Source organism: Acartia tonsa, chromosome 5, assembly GCF_053477335.1.
Source record: "Acartia tonsa isolate MP-2025a chromosome 5, ASM5347733v1, whole genome shotgun sequence".
NCBI lineage: Eukaryota > Metazoa > Arthropoda > Copepoda > Calanoida > Acartiidae > Acartia > Acartia tonsa.
This window is the reverse complement of record NC_137264.1, coordinates 14,638,337-14,648,953: the sequence shown is the minus strand read 5'-3', so window position 1 is coordinate 14,648,953 and position 10,617 is coordinate 14,638,337. Positions and strand designations below refer to the sequence as shown.

The following is a 10,617-nucleotide window of genomic DNA, read 5'->3' as shown; positions in this document are numbered from 1 at the left end:
TAGTAAGGTTTTCTTGTTTGTCTGTAAATATATCTAGATCCACTGACCCGATTGATGTTTAACACAAGGACTCTGGCAGGAAATTGACAACTTATTCATACGTACTGTACTAAATCAATCTTTACGTGGACTAATTTAACCAAATTAGGTTTTTTTTTAGGTTTTTTATAATTCATACAACCCCCTTAAGTTATTCATTACAATAGAATACAATTTTAAAATTTATTTACTGTGTAAATATGCATAAATATGACGTTTTTACTGACAATTAGGTTGATTTTTACTCAAAGCATTTTTCTTGTAGACAATAAAATGATTATAACTTTCGTTTTATTTAAGATAAATTGATGAAATAAAAAGTATTTTCAATTTTATTATGCTGAGAAGTCACCTATTGGTTTTAAGAAATAATAAACCCCTTTGAGTTGGGGAGGGGGCGTTGAGTATCGAAATAATGAAACTAATGTAAATTTCTTTTTATGGTGGGTTTTAATGATTCATATAGCAGCCAAACTGTTTTTAGGCAATACCCCTTTGTCTGTCTGTCCCTCTGTCTGTCTGTTTTTTTGTCTGTCTGTTTTTTTGTCTGTCTGTCACTCCACTTGTCAGTCTATCTGTCTAACTGCCTCTTTTTCGGATTTCAATGAATCATCTAGCATAGCCTAATTCTAATTTGTTAATGCCTCAAAAACTGTCTGTCTGTCCGTCTGTCTGTCTATCCCTCCATCTGTCTGATCATTCACAGGTTCTCTATTGGATTTTATTTAATGAATTGTCTATTATGGTCAAACTGTAATTTGATCATTCTTCTTGCCTGTCTGTCTGTCTCGTCTATCTGCTGAGTTTCTACCATTGGTCTAACAGACTGATTCACTTAATTAACCCCTTACGGTCGGGCCCCTTACCGCACCTTAATCAGTCGGGGGGGGGGGGGGGTCACCCCCCTGCAACCAACCCCTAGCCCTCCGGGGCTTAAAAAAATCCTATAAATGAACCTAACCTAATTTTTCTCAGACACCATTTGACCAATAGGGATGATTTCTTAAACTTAAGCTTTTATGATTATAAACTAACTCCTAGATTATAAGTCACCCCCTGCCGCCAACCCCTAGCCCTCCAGGGCTCCAAAAACCCTAAAAATGAACCTACCTTTATTTTTCTCAGAAACCATTTGACCAATAGGGATGATTTCTTAAACTTAAGCTTTTATGGTTATAAACTAACTTTTAGATTTTAAGTCGCCCCCCTGCCGCCAACCCCTAGCCCTCCAGGGCTCCAAAAAATCCTAAAAATGAACCTAACCTTAATTTTCTCAGAAACCATTTGACTAATAGGGATGATTTCTTAAACTTAAGCTTTTATGATTATAAGCTAACTCCTAGAATATAAGTCACCCCCTTGAAAATAAAGGTTAGGTTCATTTTTATGGGTTTTTTTGATCCCCGGAGGACTAGGGGTTAGCAGCAGGGGGATGACTTCTATACCAAAAGCTAGTTTATAACCATAAAGGCTTAAGTTTAAGAATTCATCTCAATTGGTCAAATGGTTTCTGAGAAAATTAAGGTTAGGTTCATTTTTAGGGTTTTTTTGAGCCCCGGAGGGCTAGGGGTTGGCGGCAGGGGGGTGACTTCTAAACTAGAAGTTAGTTTATAACCATAAAAGCTTAAGTTTAAGAAATCATCCCTATTGGTCAAATGGTTTCTGAGAAAATTAAGGTTATGTTCATTTTTAGGGGGGTTTTGAGCCCCAGGGGGCTAGGGGATGGGGGTAGGGGGTTGACTTTGAAACCATAAGATGTTCATACCCCTAAAAGCTTAAGTCCAAAAAATTTGCATGGTTCATCAAGTGGTTCCGGAGAACCCCCCCCCCCCCAGCATCAAAAAAGCTTCAGTTACGTCCCCCTTTTAAACGTAAGCTTTTCTTATATGTCAACATAACATATCTAAATTTCATAGAGATCCGCAGCCGTTTTCCCTGCTGACCGCCTGCTGCGGCCGCTGAAATTTATATTTGATATTTCTAATACAAAATTTACTTAAAGATAAACATTTTCTGTAAAAAAATTGTTCTTCTAGCTTCAAAAATAAGAAAATTACAGCCGTTTAAAATTTTTAAGTAAAAAAGGTTGTTAAATAAAAAGGTGAACTAAGCAAAAATTGACTTTGACTTATAAAAGGTCGGAAATTTATTATCAAACAGGGGACTTGCACAAAAAAGATTTAGCCCTCTAGGTCTAATAGGAACTGAGATAATAGGGGGGGAGCGTTGAACGCCCACCCCATCACCAACCGATTAAGGTGCGGCAAGGGGCCCGACTGTTAAGGGTTAATAATACATATTTAATAATTCATATTAAAATCGATAATACTGTAAAAATGGTTGAATGCTTGTTTCAATAGAAAATTAGATTTAACTAATAATAATGTTGAATCTTGTACCAGGAGATAAACAAATAACCTTGTGTTGCAATAAAAAATAAAAAAAATTATCCAATTTACTTATGAAAAAAAGTGTAATACTGTATCTATAATCTTTTTGTACATAAATGATAATAATATCAGGTTATATTCCATTAATTTTTAACCACCTAAATTTTTTGACACTTACAACTTTTAACAGCTCCCTTTAACCAAAATCAAGGATAGTTTATTTAAGTATGTCACCAAAACTTCATTACATAAGTAATACATTTTTACAAACTTTAAAAAGAGGATTGGGAAATATCTCCCTCCCCAACATTAACTCTAATCACTATTGTAAACAATATTAAAAGTTATAAATATATATCAATCAAGATCTTTAGAGGTATTAACTGTGGTTTAATTACATATGTATGAGAGCTCCTTCTTGTGTCAATCACTTTTATTTACTGATTAAAATTTGTACAGTACAGTTGTACAGAATATTGCAAGATTTTTTTAGTTAAGTCTGGAAATTAATGATTAATTTATCTAAAAATAGATAGCATAGAATTATCTTAATCAGTGGCTTAATTTTATACACCCGCCTTAAACACCCCCCCCCCCCCACTCTTTATTTTAAGGGGTGTAAATTTATTTCCTTTACACCCCCTTGGAATTTATAGAGGGGTGTATCTGAGGGTGTAGGCTCTTGTCAAGAGGGTGGACATGGGTGGACACCTAGGGAGGTGTATCCATCCCCCTTAATTTTACAAGGGTGGTGTAAACAACCCCTACACCAACCTTTTGCACGCCTTTGATCTTAACTATACTTTAAGTGTACATAAAGTTGTAAATTCAGTAACTATTCTACAAAAATTACCTTCCTAAATTGATATATGATTTTCAGGGTAATCTCCGGTGGACTAAACATTAAAATTTTATGGAAAAAAAGATATCTTTGGAACATGCATGACTTGAAATTATCCCCCCTTTGTACTCAATACGCATTTTTTATTCTAAGTGCGTCAATTTTGCGTTTAAAGATACCCTTAGTTTAAGCATTAATTTCTCCAAAAAATGATGATAAAAGATAAATTTTTTTTTGATAAAATGATAAAAGTATATGTAAAATGAAATAACCAGCAAAAAAAATTACAAAATTACGTTAAATAGAACGAAAATTAGAGCGTTTTGTATGCCTTATAAAATGCGTATTTCTCATGAAAATTGTAACGATTTAGTGTCTTGAGTAAAATATTTACAAACTTCCCGCTTTTATAAGAAGCTAGAGTCTTTGTGGTTTCTATTTCAGAGAAGCTTCATAATAGTCATAGATAATTTTAGTGTATTTTTATATTTAAACTTATGTTTCGGGTTGGTTTTAGTCTTTTTTTTAGCCCCTAGGATGCAATTGGCGCAGCCACTTAAAATTTAAAATTCACTAAAAACTTAATGAACCATTTTAGCTGCAATAAAATCACTTGTGGTTTATTTATTTTTTTACTCTTTTTACTCTTTGGATAAACATTAGTTTTTATCTCATAGTTGTCGTCTTTTATTTTTAGCTATTGTGATAATTTTAGGTGTTTTTTCGCGAACACCGCTACACAGGCGCGATGGTAATGTTTGGACATTAAGGCCACATCAATACACCGATATATGTGTGTGTGTGTGTGTGAGTGTATGTGTATTAGTAATTTAAAGCGAATAGTTATGGATTTTAAAACTTTAATACAATTATTATTATCCTATGATACACATACAATTTACACACACACACACACATACACACGGTCACACACATACAATACAATAACAAGGACAATTATGCCAATAAGTAGCGCAGCAATATGAAATAGAGTAAATATAAGGAAAACGTAGTCTGATGAGATCGTAAAGTGATTAAAACAAATAAGAATGTAAATTATACAAAGAGTTATTTACTGAGACAAAATTTAGCATAAATAAATTTTTACATTCTAAGGGATTAATTGATCGAGCGATAGCTCCTCAGTTAATACCTTAATATCTTAACCCTCTAAAGCAAAAGTAACTCTGACCACGCGCCTTAAGTAAAGTGAAAAAAATTACAACATAAATATTTTTGCCTCTAACTTTTCTGCATTCAAAAATTTTAATAACTTGAACAAGATCTTTATTATTTTTTTTTAATTAAAACCAACTATCAAAAATTATACTTTATAGTTCTTGATAATTATGTCTTTTATTTCCTATGTATTATTTTGCAGGCCTCGGCAGCCGCTTTTAAAATATGAATTTAGATGCAAATGGACAATAAATGGATGTAAATTCGATATCAGATTTGTAAAAGGCAAGTAAAATTTGTAAATTTTTATATATTCTATTCTATCTGACCTGTAATTCTTGTGATAGCTAAATAATCATTACAATAACCTGTTATTATAGTACATGACAATGATTCCCTTTTACTTTCAAAGAGAAGGTTGCGTGATTTTAATTTGACTTATTGCGATACTACATAGTTGGCATTTAAAACTTAAACTTAAATTGCCATAAACATAAAGACTACAATGTAAAGATAAAAAGTAAAGACAAATCAGAATATATTATGTTTTTCTTATTATCTTATTAATTACTAGCGGCTTCGCCCCTAGAAGCATCTAGGGACACTTAAGGTAGGAGGGGGAAAAGTCGACCTCATCCCATTTTAAATTTGAGTTTCAAAAAGGTAAAAAAAATATTTTTTTTTGGGGGGGGGGAGGGGGTGAAAACACCCTACCAAAAATAGTTTAAAACCTTCCCAGGACCTATAAAAAGATTTACTGCAAAGAAGAACAATATCGGTTCAGCGGTTAGCGAGATCCTTCGGGACAGACAAAAAACGCTTACTACTTTATATAATAGGACTAGCAGCTACGCCCCTAGAGGCCTCTAGGGGCACTTGAGGAGGAGAGATTCGAATTTAACCCCTTACAGTCGGGCCCCTTGCCGCACCTTAATCGGTCGGGGGGGGGGGGGGCGTTCAACTCCCCCCCCCTTATTATCTCAGTTCCTATTAGAGCTAGAGGGCTAAATTTTTTTGTGCAAGTCTATGGTTTGATAATAAATTTCCGACCTTTTATAAGTCTAAGTCAATTTTCGCTTCCTTCACCCTTTTATTTAACAACCTTTGTTTTTAGGTCTTTTTTTACTTAAAAATTTTAAACGGCTGTAACTTTCTTATTTTTGAAGCTAGAAGAAAAATTTTTTCTAGAAAATGTTTATTTTTATGTAAATTTTACATTAGAAATATCAAATATAAGTTTCAGCGGCCGCAGCTGTACTTGGCAGCTGCCAGCCGCCGCAGTCGGCGGTCGGCGGGAAAACATTATGTAGACATGTAAGAAAAGCTTAAGTTTAAAATTTGAAGTCTCTAAGTCAAAAATTACGGCCACAGGAGCCTTTTAAAGATTTCTGGAGACCTGGAGGATCAGGACCTGCAGGATCAGGACCTGCAGGATCATACCTGGAACCTGAAAGTGACATGAACACCTGTATTTTATATAAGGATGTACTACTAGAGGATTTTTTAGTATTTTGGTATGATAAAGTGCTTTGTTTTAGTCAAAAAAATATTTTTGCTCTTTACCTGGATAACCCTGCCAGGTTTGCTGGCATCCTGTGCCCGCCAGGATGGAGATATTCAAAAATTCCAAATCTCAGTTATGTGTCATACACATACTTAAAAAGTCAAGCAGTTTGGGCTCTTTATCTTTCACACACAGAAAATGAGATAGAAAAAACCGGATGGGGGGGCGTTCAACGCCCCCCCCCCCCGACCGTTAAGGGTTAATAATTCAATTTCTTATTTTAGATTTTAAAAGAAAAAGTAAAAAAAAATTTTGAGGGGGATTTTTCATTTTTTTTGGGGGGGGGGGGGGGTTGGGGGTGTCCCACCCCCTAAGAAAATAGTTAAAGGGTGTGCATAAAAAAAATGCGGACATTTTTAAAATTGAAATTGCGCGGCTTGTGTTAATAGTAGAAAATTCTTATGCATATCGTTAGAACCGTTATGAACTCTAGTTTTTGGAAATATAAGAACGGATCCTGTGCTTTGTATAGTTAGGTAGCTACGTGGTGAAATGTTCCTATTGCCTTAAAACTTGAATTGCGAGTAAACCAGAAAATTAAAAAAAATATTGAAAAAAAAACCTATTTTTAAAGCTTTTTAAATATTTGTATTTATTTGTTATACAATTCTTCTAATTGAATATGAAAAAATCTACGAATATTTGTACTGAAATCATTCTTTTACAATGGATCCTTCAACAAGGTATCAAATACAATACATCGAGGTAAAGTTGCATTGGATGCTGTAAAGTGTATCTTCAAAACCAGGATCAATCCTGATATCCAAGCTCCTAAGATGGCAGATTTTTGGCCTATAGAAAATGTATGGGCCATTATTAAAGCTAGGATAGCATCTAAAAATACAAATACACTTAAGGATCTACGAAAGGAAATAATTTCTGCCTGGAAAGAAATTGATGCTGACAAAGATTTGTGCAAAAAGCTTATTCATTCTATACCAGCAAGAGCAAAGGCCATAATACAGAAAAATGGAGATCAAATCTTTAAAAATGATTATTAGTTATTCATTACTTCTTTGTTTGTGAACCCGGTATTAGTGTCGGACTGATTATGACGTAACAAAAAAAATTAGCCAATAAGAGGACATTATTGACCAATGGTAAAATTCATAGTAGCCTCTCATTGGCTAATTTTTTTGTTACGTCATAATCAGTCCGACACTAATACCGGGTTCGAATTCATTGTTTAAAAATAAAAAATAAACTTGTTTTGCAATTTTTTTATTCAATCTTTTTATACTTTGATATTTGATAATTTACTCGCAAGTTAAGTTTTAAGGCTATAGGAACATTTCACCACGTAGCTCCCTAACTATACGTAGCACAGTATTCGTTCCAATATTTCCAAATACTAGAGTTTATAACGGTTCTAACGATATGCATAAGAATTTTCTACTATTAACACAAGCCGCGCAATTTCAATTTTAAAAATGTCCGCATTTTTTTTGCGCACCCTTTATAAACCTTCCCGTGACCTATGAGAAGCTACCCTGTTAAGGAGAACCCGATCGGTTCAGCGGTTAGCGAGATCCTTCGGTACAGACACACAGACAGACATACAGACAAACATCCTGTTACTTTAGTATAAGGATATAATAGGATGCCTATCCTGTAATATAAAGTAGTAATGTGTTTTTTTTCATCTGAACCTTAAGATCTCGGAGAAAACTGTTCCGAATGGTTTTCACTTTTAAAAAAATATATTCTTTAGAGTAGTTTCAAGATATTTTCCTGGCCTCCTTCGCCCTCCCCTAGAGGCCATGTGCGAAGCAACTAGTGTAAATATAAAGTAGATATGTCTACTTTTCAAAAAAAAGATAAGGTTGTGTTTTAGAGATTTTACACAATTGCTGCTTGGTGGCAGTTGCCAAACCCTTATTTTTGCAACATTAGAAAAATAAATAAAAATTAAAATTGCAACTGTTATTAAATCTAACACATTAAATATAGATATTAGAGTTGGTAGTAAAGTAGAGATATAGCTAATAACCTGCCGCATTAGCGTAATTGGTAACGTGTAGGCTTATTATAAGGGAGTTTTAGGGATTGAGTGTGGACCAAACTGCATCATACTGAAGACTCAGGCGCGTAACATAAATAGTAAGAGTATAGGAAATGCCTTGGCCCATTAACAGGCTTAGCATGCACCACAGTTAGAAAATTCATATAAAGGTCGTGCAATCAAAGGGATGGTTGTCTGTTGGGTTGGCACATGAGCGCATCACATCGCAAATATATATTTCAAAACTTTCACGGGGATTATTGTGACAAAAATAAATTATTACAAAATCATAAAAAGAGTTGGCATAGACTTTTTAAAAAATATAATAGTTAAAATTTAACTCAACGGGAATTTTTAAAACTAAATTATTTTGTCTCTTTATAATAAGGAACACAGGACGTGGATATATTAACAGAGGAAAATTTATCGTCAATTTAGGTTGCTAATATGGTCCAGTATGAGGATAGGGAAAGGGGTACAGGGGGTCGATGTGGGGTCGTTATTTTAGCCAGCTGGTGGTAGTATCACATTTATAGCTTACACAAAAATCTGGTACAACATCCAAGTAATTATATATTGATTTTCCTAATATATCTATTATCCAGACAGTATATATTTCCCAAATGATGCTTGAATGCCTTTTTACTAGATTTATCTGATTTCTTGCACAAAATTTTGAATGTACTATAACTTCCACAAATTGTCATAGCCGCAAAAGGACACAATAGCAAATAAATTATTAATAAGTTTGCTTTTAACAATAAGAAAACAGAATGTGATTTGGATGTGAACACAAAAAGAAAATACTCACAGCTTTAGATGTACATATAAATAATTGATATACATTGCTTATATTGATCAGCCAAGGAATCTCCAATCTAAAGATTAATTTAATAGAATATTTCTCTCTCATATTTTAATTAACTTAAAATCAACAAGTTTTAAAATTCGTACTGACTAATTTGTATTCTTTTTAGATTAACTAAATCTTTAAGACTGTACCTTATAGTTAAAAGGATTCCCATTACCATTTAGTATTCAATAGGGATTTGACGTTTACAACATAATTGTATTTCCAATATGAGCCATCCGTTAAAGACACAAAATCAATGTGAAAAGTTTTAATTTGAAATCAGGAAGTTTTCTGTTTATTATCTCAAATTAAATTTTAAAATATGAGTAATATCATTTTTTTATTAATTTATTGAAAAGGAAACAGTTGTTCTATGACTCATTAAAACTTTGAAAATGAATCACTCATCGTAAAATATCTTCCAAGTTATAGGAAATGTTTAGAAGGAAGTGTTGATCATTTTATATTACTTTTCCCACTGTACATAATTATTATTTTTATGATCTGCCTTTAATTTTTATTCATTTTCAATTTTATTGTTTGTATATGAATATTTATTACCTGTAGTATTATAATACCTGTAGTATTATAATACTGTTATTGTTATTATTTGTTATGTGTGTCATAAAATAAATATTCATTTTTAGATATCTGAAATAAAATGGAGAAAGCCTCAAGTGTCATGTGTGACGTCATAAAAATACGTATCCATCTCTTTTTTGCGGGTTTCCTTTCCCACTTCTCCTCTCATCCTTCCTTTTTAGTCGAATTTTTTTGACTTTACACATGACACTTTAGGCTTTCTCGTAAAATGATGTATATCTATCCATCACATAAATAAGTTTTTTTCTTGGTATACCCGTTAAGATCACACTAACCACTTAAATGATTAAGTCCTCCATTTCAGGGAAGCTTCACAGGGTTTTGAGTAGAATTAGATCATAGTTAAATTTAAGTCTTAGCTGTTTTTCTAGCTTCTTATTTTTCTTTTTAATTGCAAAGTTTTTAGATCAGAGGCGCAGCCGCTAGTATCTTAGTGTATTACTAGTAAGACACTTTTAGCTGTCAGAGAAAACAATTATAGGAAGACTGCTTACCCCTTTTACACAATTAAGGTACATTCCCCACTCAGATTCCTGTGCACGCATCTGATACCAGTTTGAAAGGCCCTAAAACTTTTAAATCCTCCTACAATGAGCTCTAAATCTACCTATGATTGGTATAAATATATCAAGCTGTTTGCGAGAACTTAAGTCTTAAGACAGCTATAAAGAAATCATACCTATTTTATATTAGGCTTATTACTTAATTATCTAATCCTTTTCTCTAAGTTGGGTTGCATCATTTTTGAATGGTGGTTCGTTTTTTCATCTAATAGTGTTAGATTTGGAAAAATTTCAACGCCAATAGATCTAAATAGCAAAATACAGTCAACTTTCTGAAATAGCAGCCGAGTAAATAATATTTCACAATATGAGCTAAAATAGTTCAATTTTACCAATTTATGGGTTTTTTTCATTAGTCTGAGGAATTATTACTAAAAACTCAGATATCTATCTCTAGCAGCATTAGAGTAAATCACGATTTCCAATAAACTTTTCTGAAGACGGCTGACTTGTGAACTGACAATCGGACATTCAATGTTGAACATTAGCATCTCTAGTAATAAATTATTTTTAAGTTTGGTTTCGAAACCGAATGATACCCGCTGGATTTAGACCGACTCTGAACCATACTTAAAATTAAAGA

At 33.1% G+C, this 10,617-nt stretch overlaps 1 protein-coding gene and 1 long non-coding RNA gene across 3 annotated transcripts in view; both read right to left on the bottom strand.

Moving 5' to 3' along the window:
- Tudor-SN (Staphylococcal nuclease domain-containing protein 1) overlaps positions 1-10,617 on the bottom strand; it is a 472,363-nt gene that overhangs the window by 322,355 nt on the left and 139,391 nt on the right. The window lies entirely within an intron of this gene.
- Positions 86-3,702, bottom strand: LOC145318806 (uncharacterized). Its single transcript, XR_013879538.1, has 2 exons — positions 3,602-3,702; positions 86-297 (listed from the first exon to the last, which is right to left on the bottom strand). It is a non-coding gene; the product is annotated as an uncharacterized LOC145318806 (long non-coding RNA).